This window comes from Coturnix japonica, chromosome 23, assembly GCF_054131305.1.
Source record: "Coturnix japonica strain WE chromosome 23, WE-NBRP24, whole genome shotgun sequence".
NCBI classification, from domain to species: domain Eukaryota; kingdom Metazoa; phylum Chordata; class Aves; order Galliformes; family Phasianidae; genus Coturnix; species Coturnix japonica.
The window spans coordinates 2960638-2987955 of NC_140685.1; the positions used below are offsets into that span (position 1 = coordinate 2960638).

The following is a 27318-nucleotide window of genomic DNA, read 5'->3' on the forward strand; positions in this document are numbered from 1 at the left end:
TGGCCTTTTGTCATCTGAAAAGCAAGATCCCAGGCATGAATGCAAATAAAACAGACTACAAAGGCCGGTGTGCAGGTGTTTGAGTTCCATCACCAGGCACAAGCAGTGTCCTACACTTTCACTGATGAGATCTGTACCAGTTCTGATGGTGGTTCAAGGTTCACACTTGGTCTGTTCCCCAAGACCAACCTCAGTGCCACCATTTGTTGGTTTCACACCACGTAACACAGTGCTGTGTAAATGGGGCACACAGTCAATGGCCCCACATGACACAGACCCACATCACCTATTCACTGTCTCCTGCAGGAGCAAAGCTTCAGCAATCTGCCCATGATATATAAATCAAAGAGAGCAATTGCTATGCTGGATGAAGAAAGGGGGGGAATTACTTTCATTTGACCTATTTTGACACACTGGTTCAAAGACAAAGCATTCCACAGCCATTAGACAATATAAGTAATAATTAGAAATGAAAGCAGCAAGAAGTAATTTTTTTCCCACCTGTTTCCCACTGGAACCACTGCCATGTGGAGGATGAGAAAAAGAAAGGGAAAAATAAGCACTGTGGTGCTGTGTGTTTCAGTTCTATTTATTTTAGTTGTTTCAAGATTTCTCTTCCAGAGGTTTTCTAATCTGTTTGTTTCCAAGTGATATCAAAAACAATTGGAAGACTAGAACTGTTTTCCAGTATTCTCAAAGCTCGAAAATAGAAAGCTTCATTCATATTATCAGGGGATGTATACTACACAGGGACGTTATATGGGATACGTAACAGCAAAGGGAACATGGGAAGGGTGCTGGGGGTAAGAAATGCGCTGGGGCCTGAGTACTGACTTCTGTGAATCAGCTGCCCATCCCACACTCCATCTCATCTCATGGCACAAGGTCAACCAAACCATTTCCTAACAGAAGCACAGAACAGAAGGAGGGAAGAATTAAAGGGAGTTTCCCTATCCCTGAGCATCACTGAACCCCCGTTATTGTTGCATAAGGAAACCCAGAGGTACAGTTGCTCAGAAAGCCATACATTCTAGTTACTTCTTTAGAAAGGTGCACAACATTTGCAGGCACAGAGATCTGTTCTGTTTGTGTCAGTATGTTCTCCCCAGATCTGGCATCATTCCTTCTATGTGCAGCCAGAAGCACCAGTTCTGCTAATAAAATGTTCCTCAGGAAGGTTACAGATGAGTCAAGGTCTTCATTAAGGGTTTGGGTCATTTCATTGGTCTGTTCTGACTAATGCAATAATAGCTGCAAGAAGACCAGGTGGTTAAAGTAGTAAGCAAACAACATCAGCAGAGTCCACGTAAAACAAACCCTTGACCATGACCATGACCATGGCCATAACCATGACCATGTGGGTGGAAAAACGCTGCTTCCATCGGAAGAGACATTGCACCTTATCCTACTTGCTGGAGTTTGCACTTGGGTTAACTTACTGCTTGTTTTTATTCAATGCTGAATTAAGGCAGGATTTGCAGGCACAGCAGCACTTCCCAGAGCTGTCCTTCCTGTGTCACCCCCAAACTGCTCTGCTGTCCATGGGATGCTTGTCAGACACTCGGCACCCAGGAAGATGAAATGTGAAATGTTCCAAACAGACCAAAGGAAGCATTCTTAATGTGAGTAATTATCCTGTGGCGCTTCCTGCCATGCGATACAAGAGAAGCAAATAATGCAGAATAATTCCTCAAAGACTCAGTTACCGAGTTGAATAACAGCATCAGCTGCAGTCTCGCTGCCTCGGTTCGGTATTATGGAGGCTCCTGGTCCTTGTGCTTCAAACTAATCCCCTGCTGGGATTAGAAAAGCAAACAGTATCTGGGTATCAGTGACACTCACAACTTCAGGTAATGAGGAGGGATAAAGCGGTGCTCCTGGGGGCTGCTGGTGGAGGAGATAAAGCCTTGGCTCTGCTTGCTTCTTTTCCCATGTGCTGGTTTAGTTTTGCATTCAGTGCAGAGGAAGCCTTTCTCTAATGGGGATACCTCTCTATTGCTTAAAGCTATCGGCTTAAACACCGTAAAGCAATGTAACAGGATAAGGAGCCTGCGTTTTTCTGCACCAAACAGCACATTTGGATTCACACATGGCTTCTACCAGCTCCTCCTGGGCACCTCCAGCTCCGGGCAGGGTTTGTCACAGTCGTAGCCTTTCAGGTGCCATCCCTGTGTCCCACACCAAGCAGTGCATGGCCACACCGTGTTCCTGCTGCCAGGCTGTCTTGGCATGGCGACTCCTGAGCAGGTGCCATGGGTTGGCAGTGTCCTTAAGGAGCAGCTATTCTGTGTCCTTACACGGTAACCCCGATGCTGCTACATGAGTAAATGGTGAAGTTACACATTAGGTCGTAACATTTCAGGACCTATTAGGAACAAAAGTGCCTTTGTGAGCATGCGGGTTACTGAATAACCTCCTCCGCCCTCATAAAAAGCAGTGAGAGGTTGCAAGCTTTTTTCTTCTTTTTTCAGCAAGATTTGGCTTTTATGCAAGGCAGGATTCTGAGGCTCCTTTTGCATCCCCACAGCTTGCCTGCCTTGCTCTGAGCCCATCAGCTGTTGTCAGTGCAGGACTGAGCCCTAAAAAAGCTTTTGGGTCCTAAGACAAAGGGCTCTGAGGCTTGGCAATATAGTTTAGGAGCAATAGTACCCCTGAAATGCCCAACCCACACATCTTTGGCTGCATGACATCTGCTCCATCTGCCCTTGAGCTAATGGGAAAACAAATCAGGGCTTTTGGTTGAGTTTTGCAACCCTTTGGGGAAGGAGAACAAGCTACGTGTGGCCGTGCTGCAGCTCATCCACTGGCACAGAGCACCCAGGTTAACAACCCTAATGTCAAAACCTGACCTCTCCCACACTGCTGTGGTTGGTCAGCACAGCTCTGCTGGGGAGCCCTGCAGCTGTTGACTGGCCCAGCAGCAAGGTGGGAGGTGTACATAACCCCCCAGCCACCGTGTGCATCCCAGCTAGCTCAGTGATTTGCCCTGACTGCTTATCACAGCAGCATTTCTCAATCATTGGAACACAGCTGGGTGCTGAAGGCTGCTCACCTCCCTGCTGCTTCCCCATCTGCTCTTGCCCCTGGGCTACCTCCTACCCAGCTTACTCCACCTCCAAACTATCCATATTTCCTTTTGGATTAGCCCTAATGGACGCAGCAGTGCACACTGAGCCCTCTGCCCCATTTCTGTTCCAGATTTCTCTGTAGCACTTGCTGATGCAGACCCAGCCTGCAAGCAGAGCGTGGTAAGGAGCCCAGGAACTCAGTCTATCAGGGATGCTGAGGTGCCCCATAGCTCTCTATTCTTGCACCCAACCCATGTGGTACCAACTCTCTATCAATAATCCCAGCTCCCTCAGCCCCTGTGTGGAGATCTTCTGCTGGAACTCCCCTGCACAGAGCCTGGGAACCACCCATCAGACAGCACAGTCTGACCTTCATTTCCTCTTCTGAGCTAAAGAGAGCAATCATCCCAGAACCTGGCTTCCCAGGCCTCACACTTGAGGGAACATTAATGTTGCTGTAACTGATTACATTGCATGCATTAAACCGAGTGGCGTTACCCACCATAAGCAATGAAACAGCACTGGGCAGTGCCAGATGCTCAGGATGCAGCATCCAGGGGTGCTTCTGCCATCAAAAGTTGCCCAAAAATCCCAATAGGAGCAGCTGCAAAGCCAGCACAGGAGCTCTCCCATTGCAATTCCCAATCCAGCACCCAAACCACTGAGTAATGCACTTAAAAGCACATCTATAAATAAATACGTGCTTTATATAAACCCAATTAGAATACATTGGCAAATTATCCAAGGGGGCTGGCAGACACATACTTTACTTCAGGTGTCAGCCACAGGCGAGTGTTATGGGTTTCACATTACAGGGAATGCATTGTGTCTGAGTTATACTGCACTTAGCCTGTAAGTGAAACAATAACAGCATGGTCTGTGGAGATAACACCCCAGATCAGCTCCTTACAATAAATTAGGGAAAAGCTCCACTCCCCAGCTCTGCAGTCTCACACCTCTAAGTATCAGCTCAAACTCTGAGGGTCTGATGGAAAAAATGGTGTTAAGTCTCATGGTGTTTGAGGAATTTCCCAATATGCACTGAATTAACTTTCTGGCTGCACTAAACAGAGCAGGAGAAAACAGCCCCATAGGAGACAGATGCAAGGCGAGAGATCCAAGCAGCTGTTTTGCAGATGAAATGAGATTGAGATTAACAGTTACGCTTGGAAAAAGGTCTTTGTCCATAAGAAACAACACTAATTTACGTTTGTAAGATCATTGTGGTTGGAAAAAAACACTAAGATCATAGAGTCCAACCCATTCCACCAAAGTCACTGACCACATCCCTCAGTGCCACATCTCCATGGCTTGTGAACACCCCCAGGGGCAGTGATTGCCCACCTACCTGGGCAGCCTGTGCCAATGCCTGACCATTCACCCTCTCTGCTTCCCCTAGCTTGGCATTTTAAGGTTTTACCTCAAATCTTGGAAGCCTGAGGTTGTGCACCAGCAATCCTAACAGGGCCTTTTTCTTCTTCATCTTATTTTCTTTTCCCCCTGTTTGTTGCTATTTCCACAAATTCAATATTCTGGAGGATAGAGGGAATGGTCCCAGTGCTGATCAACCTGAATTAACCCATCAGGATCCTCTGGATCCTCCCCCACATCTATGGGAGCATCCCCGGAGCCTGGCTGCACATCCCTCAGGACTCCCCTCATTTAGGCCACTGCAGTTAACATGAGTTTGTTTTCAGGGAGGCAAAGCAACCTGTCCATAAGGATTTCTCACGCTTCATGTGACAGCCCTGGTCAGGGAAATACAACATTAGCTACATTGAAAGAAATCATGGAATGAATAAATTATAAAAGCATTCGGGGCTCCTGTCTGGGGTATTATTTCACACTCTGGTGCCGAGCAGGTTAAAGGAGCATGTTTGGCTTTTATTGCATTCCCAGCTCTGCTTTCAGGGCTTCGCCTTTGCCGTGAAAGTGAGACGATGGACACAAGCTCCTGCCAGCACAGCAGGACGAGGCACTCGCTGTTGTCACATCACTTAAAGGCAGCCCAAGCACCGGCCTTACCAGCACCAAGGGAGCAACGCCTTCCAGACACAGCGCAAGTCCATCCAAATACAGCCCCAAACTGCAGCTTTACAGAGCATAGACCCTGCCTTCATCCCCATCTTCCTCCTCACTGCACAGCACACCATCACCATTTGGCTTAGCCAGCACCCACTGCTGCTGTTCATTCACGCACCCACCATTTCACAAAGGAGGATTTCAAAGAGCTTTGCAAATATCACACAGTTAAGCCTCCCAACCCCAGTGTGGATGGGCTGGGTATTATTCATCACAGTTTCTCAGCTGTGGAAGTAGAGGCAGAGGAGCCATTAAGTGATTTATCTGGTATCACACAGAAAGCCTACAAGAGAATTAGGATTATCACCCAGATCTCTGGATTAACAAGCCTTTTTTAATGCAATTTAGTCCTGATCAAAACAGTACAGTGTCCTCTGTAGCTCTGCTCACATGGAGATTTCTAATTGTGCAGAATTTATACAGTCACATCTTTCCTAATGGAGGAATTTTCACCTATGCAGTTCTATTTTTCATGTATACAATTGTGGGATTTTTATCTGTTTTTTTTTAATCCCAGAAGATGACAAAAGGCAAGAAAAAGGGAGCAAACTACCATTTCAGCCAGCAGTCTTGTGCAAGATTTGCACCTTTGCCTTTCGGAACAGCCATCAATGGGACTGCAATTCAACAACCCCTAACAAATATGGGGAGCAGCACCCAAAAATGAGGGTGTTGGTCCCAGAACGACCTCTCCTGCAAACACTGAGCTCTGAGGTGAGAGCTTGGTTCCATGGAGGTGACGGGTTTGCTGCCATTCCCAAAATGGGGCCAGGGGCTTGCTTGGGGTGATTGGTGGGTGAACACTGTTGCCTTTGGCATGAAAGAGCTCCCTGGGTCGCTGTAAATTATAACAAAATTGTATTAATGTTGGCCTTTTACCCACAGAAATAAATGCCTTTTTCAGGACTAAAGCCTACCCACACATAGGCTGCAGGCCTCACTGGGGGAGAAGAAGGGCAGCTCAGAGCCAGAGGCAAAACCAGGGCCGTGCTGCTGCCTCATCAATTTCAGCCCTGCTCCTCATCACAAAGGGCTTTCATCCTCCCCACTGCATGCCCACGGTCCCCATCGGGTTGATCTCCCCAGGCAAGCAGTAAATTGCATCCCCTGCAGCCAGCCCCACTGCTGGCCCATATGGTGACCCCAGTTCTGGCCCATGGGGCTCAGGTGAGCTTGAGCTTCTACTCCAATGTACCCCCACATCAGCCCTGTGGGTGACTCCAAGGCATCATCACCGCTGCCTCCCAGAGGTGCCATTTGCCATCTGGAGGTGGGCATGGATTTCACAAGGAGGCATTACCTCCTTGAAAGACAGACTGCCCTGTAAGATAAAGTTGTTCACATTTGAAATGTAGTTTGGTTGTGGAAAAAAAAAAAAAAAAAAAAAAAAAAAAAAAAAGAAGAAAAATGCTGTAGAATAAAAATAGTGGGGTTTTAAAGCAAAACATTTTGGTTTTCTTTCGAAACAGCATCCAGAAGTGAGAACAAGCTTCACTTATAGAAAGAATTTAGAGAGGATTAAAAATTTAGAGCCAACAGAATATTTTCTGACTGACTCAGGACCAGATGGTGGAATGGAAACACAAAAAAAGACAATCCTCACACCCAAAATAAATGAAAAAATAAGAATAAAATCAGCCCCACTGCCTTCATTTATTTTCCTTTTTCTATATCCAAAAAAATAAATAAATCTTGTCCAGATTCAGCAAGTCCCACTAAAAACAAGTCAAGGTTCCCAATCCTTCTTCACTGATGGAGCTATAGATCAGACATGGCTGGTGTAAGGGATTCCAGACAAGATACCCTCAAAATCCATTTCTATCTCTTCAAAGTCCCCTGGCTGGTGCATGAGCAACAGAGGTACAGTTCCCATTGCTCCCATTTTATTCTGTCTGATGCCAAATGGTCCAACACTTTCAGCCCTGAGCTTCTGTGGGAACCTCAAGATTTTACTCTCAGTTAATTTACTTGTGGCTCCAGGAGACGTGGTTAGTCTCATGGTGGAGATGGGTTGATGGTTGGCCTGGATGATGTTTGTTGTCTTTCCCAACCTTAATGATTCTATGAATCAATCTATCAATCAGTCATTCTACTCCCACCTCATGGAACACAACCATTGCGCATAGGTCTTAAAATCTAAAGCCATCTTGGCTCTTAGCTCTGATGTTGATCATCATTTCTCCAAACAGAAGCTTTGCAAGGACCTCCAGATGCACAATCCCAGCCCATGGAGCCAACACCATGAGCAGAGCCTCAGAGGCCACTGCAGAGAGTGTGCTCAAGGAGGAGGAAAGCACTCATGTTGCAACTGCAGGTTGAGGCTGTATTGTTTTTAATTGCCTACAAAATGAAAACACGGCGATTCCAAGCTCTTTACTGCTGTCATGTCTGAAAGGGATTTTGCCACTTTGGTGTCAGAAAATCGGGTCTGTGAAGGAGAGGTAACAAAAATCTCTCCTGATAAGGAGGCAAATCGTTTGTAAATTGAGCCATAGCATCTTTGGTTGTGTGACATTAATTTAATGCTCTTACCGCAGTGCATAGACAGAAACAATCCCTACCTACCTAGTGATCATAGGCAAAATGGTAATAAGCGTATAACAAGGAGCCCTAGAAACAAATAATGCTGGGTTTCTGAAGGGATTGTGTTTTGGAGTATTTGCATTTCAATGGGACAGAGAGCATCATTTCTCAGCAGTGCTTTGCCAAACTCTCCGGAGCACCCTTTTCTTTCTGTTGATTAATCATTTCATGCTCAGAGCCTTTTGAAACAGCGACTGCTTCAAGCAAGCAGATAAGTGTACATCTCTTCAGATAAATGATGAACCTTAAGGCTCTGCTCTGTTTGCTCCTTTCAGCTCCTTCAGCTCCTAAACTAGCAAACACACAGTGCATTTTTTAACTGCATAAGAAGAGGCAGAAAATGTGAAGGACTGAGGCAGTGCTACAGGTCCTTCAGCTGGGGCTGGGAAATTACAAAAGCCAGTCTAATAAAAAGGTGATTTTTCCAAGTGTGCAGCATGATTAAAAATCAGCCAATTAAAGTTCTGATTTAATATAAAACCTGAACATTTCCAAATGCATAAAGCAGTTGACACCAGCATGACACCTGCCCTTTCCCTGCAGATCCCCATATGGAAAAGAGATCGACCTGTTCTCTCTGTGCTGCTCTGTAACAGAGGAGCTTGGTCTGAGCTAAATTCACCAGCTAAGTCTCCAGCTCAGTCCAAACTGCAGACCAGTTTTGCTTTTGCCAAGTCCTCAGGCTGCGTTATAGCAAATAAAAGAGTAGAACAGTGTCAGACCTCTCACGCAGGTTGGTCATATGTCTCTGACAGTGACAGTGGGAGATGCTGTGTGGGGAGAGCACATGAGCCCTGCTGCTTTCTGCAGTCCCTTCCTTTTGTACCTCTCAAACTGCTGAGTGTGGGATGCTGGAAGTATCCGCTGCCCCATTACTGCAGTGTCTGCATGTGGTGCTTCCTGCAATGCCTTTTTAAAGTTCTCCCTTACAACCATTCTCATGAGTTTGCAGACCTCTCCCATGCAGCTTTCTCATCTCCGAACTGAAGCAGCCACTGAAGCAGGTTTCCTGTCCCCATTTCAATGCGACACCTGTTCCAATTACACCATGCTCTTCCCAGGATTAATTTCACTAAGCTATTTCACTAGAGACAAAAAAAAAAAGAGTATATTTTTGAGGAAGTGTGCTGCACAGGGACCAAATTATGCCAGTACACCTATGCAGGGAGCAAGTGCCCATGGGGTTCAGCTCAGGTCCAAGTGCAGTAACATTCCCTTAACGCATGAAGGAGTCTCATTTTTCAACACCATGAAGCCATTCAATCTCAGAAGGAACCTCCTGCTGCCATCTTCTTTCCAACCACTGGGTTCCTGTTGGGGATCCCTGCCCTACACTGCATTGCATGAGGTGAACACAGGCACCATGAGTGCTGGAGTTCCCCATCCTCCTCAAAGGAAAGGAGAAGGGCAGTGACACGAACAACAGGCAGCTTGAAAGCTGACTGATATTTTTTGAACCACCAGGGAAATTGAAACTGGGTTCAAATTTCATTTTAAGTGATTGTTCCCCGTTCCTAGTGCTCACATACATCAATGTCATAGGCGGTGGGTAATATATTATACATGTATTCCATGACTGACTACACACACACAAGTATGAAATAATTTGTGTTCCACTTATGTACGCACGAAACTACTAATCAGCAAAAGGCAAAGTTTCACAGGAAAACAAAAATCCAAAGCTTTATCAAATGTCAAGTGCAGAAGTAGCACTGAAAATACAGGGAGGGGGGAAATAGCTTAAAAAGAGGAAGGGAACAAATAGGTCAAACTGCAAATCCAAACCAATGTTTTGGCTTGGGAGGTCGCGGAGGAACCCAGGCTGTTTCTGGGGAGCTGAACCTTTTGTTCTTCTGACGTGCTGCTTTGCTGACCTCCGTGCATTCTCACACTTCCACTAACCAGATTAACTCATGAGCCTGCACAAACGCTCACTGGCTGAGCCCACGGGAACTGCTGGTGTTTTTCAAGGAGCCCTCTGGGATTTCCAGTTCTCATCAGTTTGGACAGCAGCATGTGAATGCTGCCATCCTGGCAAGTTACCCAGGATCTGAGCAGAGGAAAAAAGATCTTAAAGAAGAGGCTTTTTAATAGACACAATGGAATGCAATGTCTATTCCATTCTATTTTCCTCTCCAGAAGGTCTTTGCCACACTAAGTCAGGAAGACATAAGGAATAAATGCATCGCCCTTGTATGTAATCTATCTCTAACATTATCCACCATCTTCCTACCCTTACAATGAGGGGATTCTAGATTCATTCTGTCTGAGCAGCACTTCATGAGGTACTTATACCTCCAAGCATAAGGTCTGACTTCTCCTTACATAACTGAACATGGTGACAAGCATATTCTTTAAAGGATTTACCAGTATCTCACAGTAGGAAGGTAGCAAGAGAACACACATGGTGGGGATATGCCCCTTCATGTGGCATAAAGGCTGCCCAAGGGAAGCTCAGATATGGCATGGCTCAGCACTGAGAATGTCCTGGGATGGGACCTTGCTGCCTGCAGAATGAGCAGGAAGGGATATACATGTGTTCCTCCCCAACCCTCTTCTGTAGCTCAGATATACACTTGTCCTTCTAGGAGGGAGATGAAGAAATGGGTCCATCCTGATGCTCTTTAATCTTGGGCAACCCAATGAGGTGGTACACCTAAAGCAGCACACATCTCTTTTGTTTTTAACAAAACCCAGTTCCAAAAAGATATGTGAGAATTTTACTCTTAAAATGGGTAACTCAAGGCAGAACCATTTGTGCCTTTGCTTGTCTTGCTTTGATCTTGGCTAAAACACATTACAAAAATAACATTTAAGAGAGAGAGCAATGAGCAAAGCCCAGCTCAAGGGAAAGCTGTCTCTCTATACAACCGCACATGTGCCATCCTCTTCCAAAGACTTTAGTTTGATAAATCTGTCACAATGAGACCCATTCAAGCTCACAGCTCTTAAGGGCAAAGAACTGCAACATTCTAACCTCAAATGCATGGCAGTCTGATATTATTTTCCATATAAGCCTGTTTTATAGTATCTCACATCCGGGTGAGCTCTAACAGTCTATTTCTCATGGAGCAGCTATATCCCACTCTTAGTGAAACCTCTTCTGTTTAACATCCACGCTGCAGCTTAATAAATGCCACACTGTCATTTCCTCCACTTGCTGGTTTTTGCAAATGTCAAAGGGCAATCTCATAGCAAAAACTAAGCTTGGAAAAGAGAAACACCAGCTACCAATAATCTCAGACAGGTTTGCCATGTAACTTCTTGTAGGTTTACTTTGTGCTCATGTTTATTTTGAAGAAATCAGAGGATTTATTAGCACTGTCTGGAGCCATGCTGTGCTGAGCACCAGCTGCCAGTGGAAACTACCAGATCGGGAAGATATCCCTCATTTTTGAAACCTCGAAGCATCAGATGGCCCTTTTCTAGTATACAATAATGGGAGCAGAAAAGTCAGTTTGATTCAAAGCTTGCTTTGAGATATTCTTAGGCCTATTTGGCATTCCTTTACAAAAAGAAAAGAAAAGCTTAAGCAACTATTTCAGCACTATTAAGGGAAAAGAAGCTAAAATTCTTAATTAACCATAACCCTCAAGTTACCGTGAAATTTACACAGGGAACACTTAAACTGTTCTTCCTCCTCTGTCCTGCATTCAGTCAAAACAATTTTATTAAAATATACATCACAGGCATTAAAGAGGCCTTGAGTCCAAGGCAGTGCATTGCATTGCCATCGGGTGTTCGGAGGGAAAAGGTGAATGGGCAGAGATGTTATCAAAAATCTCGTTTAGCCTGAAATGTTTTTTTTATGATGAATGGAGCTGGGTGACAAACCATTGCCTAAATCAGACCAGCCTTGCATGTGCAGCAGCATATGGAGCAAACAGGCACAGGGTCTGCCAGTGCCTCTCACCAAGGCCAAGCCCATGGGTCCCTGCACCATCAAAGGTCTCATTCTACACAAGAAAGGCTCATCTATTCATAGTTATAGGGAAGAAATCCAAAAAGGCTTTTGGAAACATTCTGCTCCGCAGTGAGAAGCTGGCCTGAATCAAGGGGCTGCTCCAGCCATACACTTGGCTAATCATTCAGCTGACCTGCAGGAAGGCAGCACCAGGACAAGCAGGCACAAGGCAATATTCTGCTAGGGATGGGCCTGGGGCCTCTCTTACATCATGTATTCTTTGTCACGAGCTGCTGTGCAGAGGGGAGGTGGGTGATGGATGCTGCCCCAACCTAACAGCATCCAGGCCTCCAGGCCTTGACCCATGCAGGTTCCAATTAGCCAAAATTAGTCAGCTGTGGCCAGAGTTTGTCTTCCTTTAAACACCTAACTGTGTGAAAGCAACAGTCCCTTTCTGCCCGTCGCCCACTCAAGCCTTTGTGGACATACACCCTTCCCCAGGAAGCCTCCTCCGGTTTTGTTTCTCCCCTTTGCGAGCTGTGCCAATCATTAAAGGGTCTCAGCAGCCCCATTATCATCCTGGGCAATTCTTAACTCATTAGGCTTTAAAACTGTTGGACTACAGGAGGAAAATAAAACCACAAACCGAGCAAATGCTTCAGCATGATAAAAGGATGTTAATGTTTTACCCCACTGACAATGACAGAATCCGGAGGATAATTATTATGGATATTTCCATGGGTTTAGTGTTACTTTTTCCTGACATGAGGTCCTCTGTGCAGCAACTAATTAAAAATGGAGTTTAATCTGCAGCCAACCTCGGGGGTTGATTTGAATTCTCCCACTGTGAACTTTCAAACACGGGAGCGCGTCTGTTTGCACCAACAGGATCCAATATCCTGCCTTTGCGATGGACTTCTTACATTTTGGCAGGCTGCGTGCCTATGATTATGCCAGACTGCAGCATTAATAATTCACCACCTGAACTGATCTTTCAGCATGAAACACAAGTAAAGACGACGTTAAGTGCTGCTTGGATTCCCTTCCACTGCTGCTCCCCTATTGTGTCTTCAGATTGTGCTTAATCTAGTGGGAATTTAGTACTAAATTAAAAAAAGTCACTTCTTAAGAGGTCAAATCCACATTTACTGCTCAGGAGAGAAAGCAGCTTTCCTGTTGAGTTTACCATTAATGGCATTTTTAGTTTTTGTTTGAATCTCTGCATCAAAAAGAGATGAAACACCGTGAAATTGAGATGCAGGAGGGGAAGGAGAAAATTTTAACTGCTTCCTGGCAAAGAGCTTATTAATACTCCACTCTTCTTCCCTCTGCTTGCGTGAAAAAGGTAACCTGTGGAGATGAGAGGGCATCCCCTTGAGCAGAAGGGTAACACTTTCTAGTATGAAAGTACTTTTTGCATTGAAACAGAAGAGAAACCTCTTGTAGTGGGGAAAAAAAAAAAAAAAGATACTAGAACATTTTTATATGGCTGAAAATAGTCTGAACCTCTTCACTATGCTCAGATAACTGCCAGCCCCATGTTCAGCTGCATGGGCTCCAGCAAGGAAGCCATGGCCAGGTTCCCCTCAAAGCATTCTGCAGTGGCACAGCTGCTGTCTGTGCCCTCAGGATCTCAAGCTTTAGCAAGATATGCATTATATGTCAGATCTTCCCTTTCTCAGGCGTTGCTGTTATTGTCTCAGGTAAAAAAAAATATGGAAAGAAAAAAAAAAAAAAAGAGGAAATGGAAAGTAAAGGAAGATAACCTCCATTTTGAACCAAGTTTCAGAGTTTTCCAGAACTTCCTGCTTTTCACATAGTTCTGTGCGATTCCCTTTGCTGCCTTTAATGTTGCATCCCAAAATCTTTTACAAGGAAGGGAAAGCACTTTGCTTTCTGTACCAAAATAGACACTGCTGCTATTTTACACACATCCACTGTTCAGGTGCTGTTATCACATTAACACTCGAAGATCCCAAATAAGGTCAATGCCTTTGTCTGTCAGCCTTTGTACAGTGAAGAGACAGTCCTTGCCCCAAAGACCTTAAAATATAAATAGATAAGACAGACAAAAGGAGAAAGAAAGAGAACATTTCTATCGTTGTCACAGATAGGAAAAGGGAAAGATAAAATGGTTTGCTGAAGGTCAGTGACACAGCTGAGGAAAGAACACTCTCAAGTCTCTATCAAGCATCTTTAACCATGGAGATGTCCAAAAAATTGCCCTATGTTCTCCAGTGTTCCATTCTGGCGTCTGCAGTGATGCCAGGTGGGGAATTGTATAGAATCTCTGCAGGCTGTCATTGATGCTGGGTTTTCAGGCAGTTCTGGAAGGGGTCCTAAGGTCAGTGCCAGGAGTTTGACCACAGATAGGTCCAAAAAGAGAGCCCTAGTATCCCAAGTTTGGACCTGACCACCTTCCTTTCAGAAGAAAGCTGGTATGGCTGCTCCTCAGCACCCGTCAGTAGAAGTGGGTTCCTGCATTCAAGCATCCACCCTCCAAGCATTGGGGTGAGAAAAATATGACAGCAAATGGGAAAGGGTGCAAGAGACTGAAATCTATCAGTTGAGTCAACCACAGCACTAGGACAGGGAGGAGATCTTAGAACTGTCAGAGTTGGAAGGGACCTTTAAAGATCATCTGGTCCCACCCCTGTACTGAGCAGGGACACCCACAGCTCCATCAGTGCTCAGAACCCATTCCCTGACCTTGGCTGGCTGCAGGGTTGGGGCACCACCACCTCTTTGGGCAGCCTGTGCCAGTGAGATGCCTAGTTTAGGTCTACACACTCCAGTAAAACAGGCATATTAAAAAGACTTCTTGGACAGAAGAGAAAGGACTGAAGGATTCAGTTCCCCACACTTTTCATTTCCATAGACAGCAAGAGGGGGATAAAAATAGGAAAAAGAGAGAGAGAGAAAATGCAGATCTTATGGCATAAGCCATTCTGCAGAATAACGTCTTCAGCCCCATTTAGTGGCTGGTGCTCACCCTGTCATCTGAGATTTCCCATCCTTTATTCATTTTTTCTGGATGTCAGAGAAAAGAGCTCTCTTACAAGCTTTATGCCCTACTGTATCCTATGGCAGCTGGTTCTGTGATTAACTGCGCCGTGTGGTGGCTCTCATCAGTGGCTATGGCATACCGAGCAGGTAATGCTAGAAGTCTTATGTTGAAGCAGAGTTTAAGAGTGTGTTTAGTTAACCCAGGTTAAGGTCTGCAGTTTCTCTCTCCTTTCTCTGCCTCCCCCATAGCACAAATGGTCACAGAAATTTGTAGGATTGGGGTCTGGTGTTTCTTCTTTTTGTTTTAAACCTTTGTCTTCACAGAGCTGCCGGTTTTAGATACACCACATCTAAAGTAGATGCATATATAAAAGAAGTGGCAGTGCATGGAAGAACTAAGTCACAGCTCTGTCACCAGTGGGTTTCCACATGGGATTTGTGTGCTCCCTTGGTGCAGGACAACTAGCTCTGATGCAGGTAATGACGCTTAACTTTAGAGCACAGCGGGCAGTTCATCCCATGCAACCATGAGAGCCAGTCCCAGCTCAGGCTCTGGATTCATCCCTGGCCCTTCACATTAGCACAGCAAGACCCTGACCCACAATGATATTTTAACCATGACTGTACCTCAGGTGATCAGTGGACCTCATGGTTCACCCAAGCCACTGACTTCTCCAAGTCCTACAGCCCATGACCCACACTGGCTCTGCTCCATAAGCTTCCTTGCTTCCTTTTGGAAACCAACACCTCTCCTTAGACACAGTCCTTCCTGTAAACAACTGAGCCTTGGCTACTGCAGGCATCTGGAGTCACTGCCAGTGTTTAAAGACAGCTTGAATTACTGATGGATGGGGCACTCCAGCTCACAGTTGTCTTTTGCTGTAACTCTGCTGGTTTTCACAGCCCCAGGGGTTGTTTGTGCTCAGCTCTTCCAGAGACAGGGCAGAGCTGTGGGGTCATGGAAGGATCTTCCAGCGTGCCTGGGACCAGACCCAATCAAGAGTGAGAAATGGGAGAGCTGAGAGTAACAAGCACACAACCGAGATTAGAAATAGTTTTTCTAAGCAGTATTAATGATACATTCAGCATCATCAAACTGATCATCTTTAGCCCAACTTGTGGAATGTTTAATGTTTTTCCTCCTTCCTCACCACATCATTGCTCCCTTTTCCACACCTTTTACAGAGACTGATGTCTTCCAATTTCATCCTTTTACATTTTTCCCCCAGATGTCTGCCGTACAAACAGTGTGAATAAGAGCAGCCCTGGATAATATGGACATTCACGGAGATGCTCATCTCAAACCATCTCCCATAGGGAAGCCCTGCCCTGCCCACAGCCCCACACCTGTCCTTTGTCACAGCTGGGCCCAGACCTGGAATCCAATCCCAGGAGGGAGGTTATTTTATCTTCAGAGAAAGGCAAACAGAACAGGCACTCATCGATCTTGAGGAAGAAACATTAGCCAAGTCAAACACACACAAATGTCTGAAGCAACAGGATGTCCATGATGTAATGCCTGGATTCACCTTGCCAGCTCCTCTTACATCAAGGACAGGCTTGGAGGGAAAGTCAAGAGACATGAGCACAGGGCAAAAGATTTGTAAAGAACATTGACCAAACCTATTCTAAATCAGAGCTGGTTGCTCACAACAGCTCAGCCTTAGTGCTGGCAGCCTTCACACTCACTTCCAGACCCAGGAAGCCACCACCAGCTGCCCAGTGTGTCCACTTGAGCTGGCTCCCCTCCAGTGGGCTGTGTCCTGCTGCCTTGTGCCATCCAGCCATCCACTAGGATAATTTCACAGGTACCGCTGTGAAAAGCTTTTCCTTTTTATCCTATGGAAGTGCCCCCAGGGAGACAGGGATTGGGCTGGGAGAAGAGCCCAGGCAGCTCCAGCTGCAGCCAGCTGTGGCTTTGTGAGACAAAGGAACCTTGGCAGAAAGAGAAAGAAACAGCAGGGCACCAACCCTCTCCCACATCACACGCAACTTTGTGCCGGGACTGATGCAAGGACTCCAGCAGAGAAGCTACTGCTGACAAACCTACCTTTATCCAAGGCTATGAGCTGTATTTTTAGTTACTGGCTCAAACCCTCTCACTTCTGGCCAAAGAGCATGTAGGAGGGATGGTTGTAGCCACTCTCACACTATCCCTTTCTGAAGCCAGCTGACAGTTGTCCCAGATCAGAGTTTGCTCAGAGCAGCAATAGGATGGCATAGGGACAACAGGAAAGGAAACGTTCCAGGCTGAGCCATAAGGCTGTCCATCATGAGTTGGGAAGTTGTTTTGCCCTTAAAGTTCTTAAGATAAGCGCAACACAAAACAACCTTTCAACAGTCAGAGGGCAGTGAAGCCCTGTCACTGCTGCCCAGAGAAATGTGGGAGTCCCATCCCTGGAGGGTCAGGTTGGATGGGTCCCTAGGCAGCGTGGGCTGGCAGCTGATCACCCTGCCCATGGCAGGGGGTTGGAACAAAATGGTCTTTAAGGTTCCTTCCAATCTTAACCATTTTGTTGATTCTATGAAAAGTGGTCTTGGCTTATTAATTCTACATCAACACAGAGTGCTCAGCACATCTGAACTAAGGAAACCACTGCGGCTGCAAGCACCAGCAGTGACTTGGCTCATACACATGCAGGGAGAGTCCAGAAGTCTCCATAAGTTTTATGCTGGTCTGAATTGATTTCAGTCACTGATAAAGGCTTACTTCATTTTCAAATCCAGTTGCCTGACCAAACAAAAGCCAAAAGATCCACTTTGCAGAATCTAGCTGCCAAATGAAGGAATGCCCTTGAGCACAGCCAAGGAAAGGCAGAAGAACCTGGGTCCCAGCAACCCTTGGTCTTTTGAAGTCTCTGGTGCTTCCCAGGTCTGGCTGGCAGAGATGGCACTGGGAGGAACCATGGTCCTTCCCCCAAAGCCAGTTAGAGGAATGGGAAGAGCAGACATAATTAAAAAGCATTGGGGGGAGAACTTAATGGAAAGGCAGAAGAATGGGTGGTGGCTTTGAGCTGCAAGTCAAAGTTCTGTTTGATCTACTCATTTACCAGAGCTAGTTCAGAGAGCTAACTACTGGCATGGACCTCAAAAGTTTATTTCCTTGCCAGTATTCCCCAGCTTGTATTACATCCTTTTAACAATAACACCATAAAATTAGACCTTCATTAATGCTGAATTCCACTTTAATTCACAGAAGAGAGCAAAGAGACCTGATGTGACCATCCAGGCATTGACTAAAGCAAATACCTCAGAGGATGCTGTAATAAAGATTCAACACCTAACAGAGACGTGTCGTTTTGCAATGATTTGCCTCATTAAGCCTGGCACGGTGGACTGACCATCCCTGCTCAGATGCCTTCTGATACCTGACATGGTTGCAGGTGGGAGGCAACATGCATCCCTTAAGATTTCCCTTTACCAAATCGGCCTTCTGCTTCTTTTTAAGAACTTTTAGCAATTATTTTGAATGCCAAAACATGAAGTTTCTCTACTGATAGGAGATCTGAATGATTCCAGTGGGTAATGAAGATTTATTTTAGAGGGCTTTTGCTAGAAGTAAGTGTTCAGTAAGTGGGGGGTCTTCCCTCTCCTTGCTGTTTCTGAAGAAGCAGAAGTTCATATTTCCTTTGGAAGCTTTAATTATTTCGATAAAATGGGGTTTGTTTTGAAGCTGGATTTTTTTAAGTTGATTTGGCTGAAGTGGCACATTGCAGCCTCTTGGGCTTTAATAGTTTATTTTTACTCTTTTGAAAGAAAAAGAAAGAAAGAAAGGATTAGAAAAAAAAACACACCTAAATGGGAGCCTTTGTTAGCAAAGGTCGTTAAAAGTTCTGGGGGAAACTTTTGACTAATTTAGAATTGTTCTTAAATAACACCGTGTTCCTGTTCACGTTTTATTTCTCACTATTTTATTTACATTCCGCACCACAGTCTCTAACGTGAGACATGAGTCAGTCCCAACCCTAGAGATATTAACAGCCATCCTTGAATGCGCTACCAGAGATTTGTGCGCGCTGCCTTTGAATCAGCAAACATCTGAGGTGCAAGGTTTAAATGCGAACTTCCTTCAAGACATCTCTATTTAGGATCAGCTCCTTGCAAATTTGCATTAGCACAACCAATTCTGAGCATTTTTTAACATTTCTACTGGAAGTGGAAAGTGTTTCTAAGCAGTTATCAAGAAATATTTAAAATCTAGACAGGTTTATGGGAGGAATTCAATTATTTTTTATTACGTAAAATCACAGAATCATTAAGGTTGGAAAAGACCTCTAAGATCATCTAGTCCAACCATAGACCCAGCTCCCATCACACCCACTGACCACATCCCTCAGTGCTGTATCTTGACAGTCCTTGAACACCTCCAAGGTTGGTGACTCCGCCACCTCCCTGGGCAGCTGTGCCATTGCATAAACACTCTTCCATAGAAGAAACATTTCCTAATATCCAACCTGAAACATTTCCTAATATCCAACCTCTCATCCTATTGCTGTTACCATGGGAGAAGAAGCTGACCCCCACCTCCAATCAGGGAGCTGTAGAGAGTGATAAGATCTCCTCTGGTCCTCCTCTTCTCCAGACTAAACAATCCCACATAAACATATACATATATATATGTATATACATACATATATGTATCTAATAGTCACAGATTTCTCTTTGGAAATCCACAGAAGGCCAACATCTGACACAACACATTCCCATCAGGGACAAACCACAATGATGCTCCCTTTCTGAACAGCTCTAAACCTATCTGCAAAGAGCAGAGCTGCTCCAAGCGAGTGCCCTGGCCCCTCTGCACCCCACAACCCACTGCTGCCTGGGCTTTAGTGAGAAATCACATGAGCCTGTCTTGGCTTAGCTCAGAAGGGAGAAAAAAAACCTCTTTCCTTTAGAACTTCTGTTTTCTCATAGCCTGCAAAAAAATAAAGACCTGAAATCAACCCACCGACCTGGCAGCAGCCAGCCTTGTGCTTTATTCACGTGCCATGATGGAGCCAGCCCAAGTGTAGCACCAGGCTGAAGGAGCCAGCAGTAATTCTGTGTGTTTATTTTCCCTGGGTGTGTGCAGCCAGCTGCCAAAGCAGCATCACTTACCTCATGGGCATACAGCAGCAGCGTTGTGAGCTGGGCTGGGGCAGGGGGGAATGCTCCAAGGTTGGAGGTTCAGGAGGTTTTGTGTCTTCCTTAAGGTAGAAAAATCCAGGCCAGGTTCCCAGGAGGAAAAAAAGAAAAGAAAAGAAAATAAAAGAAAATAGGAAGAAAAAAAATGTAATTAAAATTGTATCTATTCCTCCCAAACCCAGTGCTTCTGACCTCCGTGGTTCTGGAGGCATCCAGTAAAATGAAGATTTATTCCACAATGAAATATTTCTAACCCAAGCCCCATGACCTGTTAGAAGCTGAGGTCCATCACCAGGCTCTGCGGGGCCTCCAAAAGCTGCTATTCACAGCTCTGAGTAGCCTCCAAGCTGTGGATGCTCCCATCCCCATCCTCCATCCCCTGCCAGACAGCAGTCCATCAGAAGAAAGAGGCCTCCTCATGGCCTTCCTTCCTCTCCAGTTTGCATTTTTCATCCTCACCTCTTTTTCAGTGTAGAACATCTCACTGCCATGAGAAAATGTCTTTATTTTCTTCCTGACAATGGTCTTTGGAAGGTTGCAAAGCCATCACTCCTCTGTACTTTGGTTTATTCCCTTTCTCCTCTCCAGGTCCTTGTTCTGCCCTGCAGCCCACTGTCTGTTCTGCCCCTTTGGCTTCCCCATTTGCCTCTGAAAAAGGAAGAAAAAGGGCAGTAGAGAAGGGATGGGAAGAGAAAAGCAGAAGAAAGATGGAACGATTGAAGTCACAACTGGGGACACCTTAGGACCAGATTCCTTTCTTAGTGTTATTCGTTCTCCAAACGTCAATAATTTTATCATTATGTTCCATTGATTTTCAATCAGCTCTATCTAACCTCTTTGCAGGAGGGGAACCAAGAGATGGGTTGGACAAAAAAAGAACCCAAAGAAAATGATTATTTTGTTTTAATCTCCATTTTCAAAAGCAGCTGCCATCCTCACAACCAAGCAGAGCTTCTCAATCCTTTCCTCTGGGGTTTCTCTCAGGTGTTGGATCTCTGCTACGTTTCCATGACATCCATCCTTCTGTTCCTATATTTCAGGTTTTGGGGCAGAGGTGGGGCACTTTCAGGATGCTCACATTGATTGGCAATGGGTTCCTAAGCACTGGGCTGCCCATAGAGCCTTCAGTGCTGCCAGGGCTCCAACCCGGAGCGCTGGGGTATTTGAGATCTCAATTATTTATGTGATCATGCTGTGGGTTAATGCTGACTGACACTAAAACACTGCCTGGATTTAGCTTCATAAAATTTTTATCCCCGCTATGAACTGCAAGTCTTTCTCCAATTTCATTTAAAGGAAACAGAGTATCGAAAAGCCTACTGAGGAATTCATGAGCAACTTGCTACAACCTCGCTTCTCCTCCTAGCCAAATCCTGGGACTTGATTACCATGGCAACATATCATAATTTTAATTCCCTCCCTGATTGCCCCTGCACAGAGCCCAGTACATCTGCTTGCCTTCCTAGGAGCTTGCCACGCAATTTGGGGTGGGTGTAGGGAGCATGGCAGTTGCTCCTTATGGCTCATGAAGGATCCAGGAATGGATGTGGCATCCCTTTTTGGGGTGAAAGACACAGGAGGGGTTGATAAAATTCAACAACCAATCCAGTCAATGCTGATGCTATGATGTGTGGGCATCACAAAGGTGCAGGTTGATTGATGGGAGATCATTGAAAGGAATGATTTTTGGGATTTTTTTGGGAGGGTTTTACATATTGCAGCTTCCAGCATTTCAATGGAAATGGGAATACAGTGAGCAGTGTCTATGAAGGTGTAGCATCTCCAGCAATAACAATCCCTTCTTTGAGATATGTCTTATCTTAGCAGTGGTCACTCTCACAGGCGATTACAAGATTATAATCTTTGTCTCACTGGAGCAAGGTGCAGGCACTGGAGATGCCTTTCTCAACTCTCAACCTGAACAAATACACCGTAATCACTGAGAAGGGAGAACCATAGAATATCCCAAGTTTGAAGGAACCCACTAGGATCATCCAGTCCAATGTCTCACCTTGCCAAACCTTAGGGCTGGACTCCGTGCTGAACTGTGGGCAGGACCTCAGCCTGACACCCTCAGAATGCTGAATTCAAGCACATAACATTAATGGCTTGAGGCAGAAACCCCTTGTGCAGACACAAGAGCTCACCAGGGAGCTCTGTTGGGTCATGGCATTTGGGTACTTGCTTCAGTATACTTCATATACAGAAAAGAATAATCACATTAAAAGTCTACATGGAATAAAAGAAGTGTGGGCATGTATTTGTTATGGGGCAGACAAAAACTGTTCTGTTTTGATCAGTACTGACAACATGGTTCTATGCATCAGTAACACATCCCTGCCAAAAGGGCCATCAGCAATATAAGCCTAATATGTTCTATACAAGATACACAGCTGTGTGCTGAGCCTTTTATATATGTGCATGGTATTATATACTTATAATACACAATATAGACCATATATTGTATATAACATGTAACTTACATTATGCCCAATTTTGTTGCAAACCCCCAGAGAGCCACAACTCACTGAAGCACAAGGAAGACAAGGGAGCTTCACCTTTCCATAAGCACAGAAATGAATGAATGCAGCACTGAAAAGAGCAGACAAATTCTGGCAGCTGGTTGTGCTCCTCCACCTTGAGAGATGCAGCTCTTCCTCTTGCTGAAGGGTTAAAGATTGGAACAGAAACCGCAGTGTTTTCCTTCTTTCTCTGCACTATTTTACTTAGTTATCCTTTCATTCTTGTTTTCCTTCTTCTAAAATAAAAGTAATCTAAGTAATTACAATCATAAAATGGATGTGAGCAAAATGGGTACTGCGGGATTTATAAAACACAAATTTCCCTTTTCTGGGAAATTCAGTCTCTTCTGCACTTAAGCTTTTCAAGCCCTGCCCAGCTCTGAAGGTGGCACAGACCCCAGAAGGCTTGTAAGCCCCAAAGAGGAAATCACTTAAATATCCATCCCTCACCATGACCCATTTCATCACATGCAGCAGTTACAGAGTGCTCTAAGCACACTGGAATAGGGATGCTCCCTGCACTGTAGCAGGGAGGGACTGCCATCAGGAATAAGTCATTGTCTGCCCAACAGATGAGTTGGGTTCCACTGGAACACACCGCCATGCCCCCAGTGGGGAACAGTGCAGCTCAGCTCACTGTGTTCACACCTCAGGGTCTGCCACCGGGCTGAATACCCACCTACATGAGGTCACCCAGCGCCAGGCAGGAGCCAGCTCCTTCCCCAACAAAGGAACCCATTGGGTTTTCTTCTTTCATTTTACTTTCTTTTCTTTTTTTTTTTTTAAACTTTTCTGAATATGGCCCAAGAAAAACCTTCCTTCATGTTAGCCAAGCAGTTATTGGCAACATTTCACCAACGTGAAAACAAGGAATCTTTCTTACAGGTTGAATGTAACCAAATCACTCCAGTCCCATCAAGTCCTCTTTTCTTTTTGCCATTTCTTTCTTTATTTCTGAACCCATAACTGCTCTTTGCATTTACAACAGCCAGAAAGGGGGAAATCCACTTTGACTTAAGGAAGCAGAACATCAGTTATCAGCCTAAGACACCACGTAACCTCCTTCAGAAATTAACAACTGTTTCCATATTACTGGGAAATCCTCAGAGGAAGGCAGGACTGATCACCAGGCCCTTATCAAAGAGCTGCATTTCTTCTTCCATGGTCTGTTTTCCACAGCATCACCAAAGCTAGAACTATGTGGGAGATGGCCGTGTTTGGAAATATGGTATCCCAGGTACAATTCAGCATCTGAAATGGTCTCCAGTACATCCCAAATAATTAACTTAGTGGTTGACCAGGTGTGTGGACCAAAACTTTCCCTACAGGTCCTTTCAGAGATGTTATTTTGACCAGAAAAATGAAGCAAGTGTTTTTGAGTTGATGCCTCATAGACACCAACTTCCTCAACAGCAAGAAAGAAATCTTCATTACCTTAAATGAGCTCCATTCGTTTCAAAAGAATTTACAATCTGACAGTTGAACATTTTTTTTTTTAACACTACTCCTTATAAATGAGGGAGATAAACAAGTGATGGAGGAGATAAAGAAAGGATCAGGGAAATGCACCAAAGATCAGATTTTACCAACACCTGTGTATAAAGGCGATGAGTTCTGGCTTACCTGGAGAATGTCCAGACCTAAAACCCTACTTTGCTTCCCTTGTTGACCCAAAACCACAACCAAACAGTGCAGGATCAGCTCTTGCACACACACACACACACTTGTTGCAGACCTTGATGAAACTCCGGGAAGGCAGATGCACCATTGGCAGCCCTGTACAACAATGTACATTTTTATGTTAAGTACTTTGCTTTTTTTTTTTCCTTTTAATGTGCTGTTTTTTTGGCAACGTGACAGCAAAGTTAATCAGACCTTTCATTGCTTCAACCGGCTTTAAAGGATTTGTAATATTATACTCACTTCTTAGAGAGCAGAAGGAAATTGTTTGTCTGATTCAGAATCTGTTATTTATTGTGCATTAAGAGCACAATCACCTAATGCAGTCAACAGCAGGATATTTCATTCGTGTTTTAGGGCGGTGGGAGTGGAAAGCCTCTACCCTGTCCTACCAAGTGACATAAACCTACTCTGATCTCAGAAGCCACCTCCCGAATACTAAGGAGCTGGGACATAATGGCTTTTAAAGAATATAGTTTCCAATTAGGTCATTGGTTTCAAACACAGGGTGTACTAAATTAGTAACATTTGGTGGTAAATTTCTTTGAAGTTCTCATTAATTTTGGTCTTGGATTTGAACTTTTCTTGGCCATGTTCCTTATAGAATTTGGATCCCAGTTATGTCAAAACAACTGATTAGCCCCACAGTTTGAAGGCAAGGGGGATTAGGTAGGGCGGGTGTTAGATTTCATGAAAGGCCTATTTACCTCGTCGTTTAGCATGACCAAATGGGAGGGCAGCCAACAGGGGCTACAGGCTGGAAAAATTCCAGCGCTCCCGGCTCATTAGGGATCTCAGCTGCAAATGGAAGCATTGCATTTGCAATAGCATCCTCTGGTCAGCTCCAGCTCCATAGTAGGACATTCCTTGACCCATGGGGCTCTGCTGCCCAGCCAGGCTGCCCAATTCTTCAGCTCCAGTGGAGGCCATGGGGAAGGAGGAAGTTCTATAAGGAATTCTACAGGTGGTGCCTTCATCCCCATGAATGGCCCAATGTAAGCTTCCCCTGAAAAGTCAATTGAACTCTTTCCATCAGCTCCAATGCATTAAAAACCAGGCTTTTGAACAGATCAGAATCACCAACATGGAGAACTGTTAAAGAACTCATGGGGATGCTCTGACACAGCTCCTGCCTAAAGAAGCAATAAGTTTAATTCCGGAATTAATGAACCTTAGCCCAGAGGAGAAAATGCACTGTGAGTCACGGCAGCAGTGAAGCTTGGGAAATCCTCAACAGGACACGCTGCAGTGAACAGAACCTGCAGCACACTCATGTCCACGGTGCACATCTCCTTCCTGAGGGCTCTAATTAGTCACAGAACAAAGGAAGGCACACAGGAGACCACAATCTGGTGTCAAGGATCTGGCAAGTAGAAGCTCAGAGGTCACGTGAAGAAAAACGCTCTCACTGAGAGCAGGCTGTGAGACAAGACACTGCCTGTCCCCAGGGGACACCTGATCTTGGGCCAAGATGGAGCGTCAGATTCAGAGGGTACAAGGCCATCGTTATTTACAGGTCAAGTGGGTGCACGCAGGCTTAACACTGCTTTGAGCCTTCCATGGGCAGCCTATGTCAGTGCATCATCACAAAGTCCCCTCTTACACCAAACCACTGTCCCAGTGCAGACCTTGTTCTCACCATCCCCATCCACTCACTCAGCTTTCAGCATGGATTCAACCACACTGACTCCAACAGGGAACTCAACACAAATAACACTCCTACAAACGCAGGGATGTTTGTAGGATCACGGCCATGCTATTAATAAAGAAGTAACTTTAATAAGCCTAATTAGGGTCTCTCCCTTATGGTGCGAAAAGTAGCACTGATACCTTAGTGGCTGGGGAGAGAGAAATCACAGGTCTGATGGAGCTCCTTCCCACAGGTTGGTGAACTCAGAGTGAGACTTCAGCAATCCATCCTATAAAGCTGGATCTACCCAACACTGAGCTGGATGCATTCAGATGGAGCCATGGAAAATACTGTTGAATTTTTTTGTTTCCCAGCATTACATTTTGGCTTGGAACAGTTTCCTTCACAGCTCAGAAATGTCCTCCATGTAATGATGTCAAAGTATGGAAAAAACAACAGAGGGGGAGGAACAGCGAGCGAGAGCCTTTTAGAAGGACCCTATCTGAAAGAAGTGGGGTTTTTATAGTATTTAATGGAAGTCCCACAGGAGAAAATGAGAAGACTATTAGGGCTCTCACTGTCCTGCAGCTCTGCATCCATCTCTGAATCTGCAGGAGGAGCGGTATCCCATTCCAGACCCTTAAACAGCAAGCAGGCAGCAGGTAAACCTTCATTCCACCCTCAGAGTTACCCAGGATAAAGCATTTCCTCTCATTCTTCTCCAATTAAAAGAATCACTCAGTGGCCTGCAACAGCTTCTCATCTGGCATATGGTGAAACCACTATTATTGCAGCACAATTTACAGCCTTTTGGGGAGGGGAAGGACTTGGTTATTTAGTAACTTCCCCGCTCGCCCCTAGGAAGGTCAGATCCTTTTGTTCCCTGCCAGAAGAGTGAAAGCCATAAACTACAGGAGGGAGAGCACTGTAAGCTTGTTCCTCCAACACAGTGCACCTGGATAACCCACAAACAGCCTGCATGCAGCCAGGGCACGTATGGGGAAGCAAAACACTGTGGGACTGATGCACCAGAGCACAGTACACAGACACGGAGTCCATGGATTAGGGGCATTTTACTGAGAGGTAGATTAAGTCTGCCACTTGCAACATAGCATCCAGCAGATGCCTGGAGGGGCTGACCCCTATTGATTTCCCTTCACTAGCCCTTTTCCTTCTAGAAGGTGGAAAATAGCAAAGCAAGACACATATAAAGCACAGTTTGATGCTCAGCTCTGCTGCCTGAGCTTGCAGAGCACAGCAAAGTTCCCTGACTATCTAATTGTTGGTGTTTTTCAGACATCCCAGGTAGGCTTGCATTGCATGACACAGATGCTGCACTGTCCGTCTAGGGCTGAAGCCTCTTGAGCAGACAAAGTTGTTATACCCATTTCCCCCCCACATAAACCTCTCTATATTCCCAGCCAATAGTTTGGGGAATGAGGTTAAAAGCCTCCAGGGCTCAGAAAACCCACCAGTGAGAGAAGGAAACACCTTTCATTGCTGTCACACATTTGTTAACATTTCATTTCAGAAGAAATCAGTACAAAAACACCAAGGAACAACAGCCCAGGCTGCCGCCTATCTGAAGTCTTTTGTCACCCCGCTGAAGTACAAAACAAACATTTTTTCCTCTATCTCCCTTATTTATTCTGAACAATATTTGCCCAAGAGCTGAGACTTATCTCCAGGAAGCTTGCAGGGGAAAGATAGCAGATG

The 27318-nt window shown here is 45.2% G+C and overlaps 2 long non-coding RNA genes across 3 annotated transcripts; one reads left to right on the forward strand and one right to left on the reverse strand.

Annotated features, from left to right (window-relative positions):
* Positions 1–573: 573 nt before the first annotated feature.
* Positions 574–26359, reverse strand: LOC146757318 (uncharacterized). Of its 2 annotated transcripts, XR_014936627.1 has the most exons (4): positions 23916–26359; positions 20230–20418; positions 19744–19832; positions 574–2365 (listed from the first exon to the last, which is right to left on the reverse strand). It is a non-coding gene; the product is annotated as an uncharacterized LOC146757318 (long non-coding RNA). The 2 variants fall into 2 exon arrangements; XR_014936628.1 differs by lacking the exon at positions 20230–20418.
* LOC146757319 (uncharacterized) lies at positions 1730–6784 on the forward strand. Its single transcript, XR_014936630.1, has 2 exons — positions 1730–1850; positions 3199–6784. It is a non-coding gene; the product is annotated as an uncharacterized LOC146757319 (long non-coding RNA).
* Positions 26360–27318: the final 959 nt, after the last annotated feature.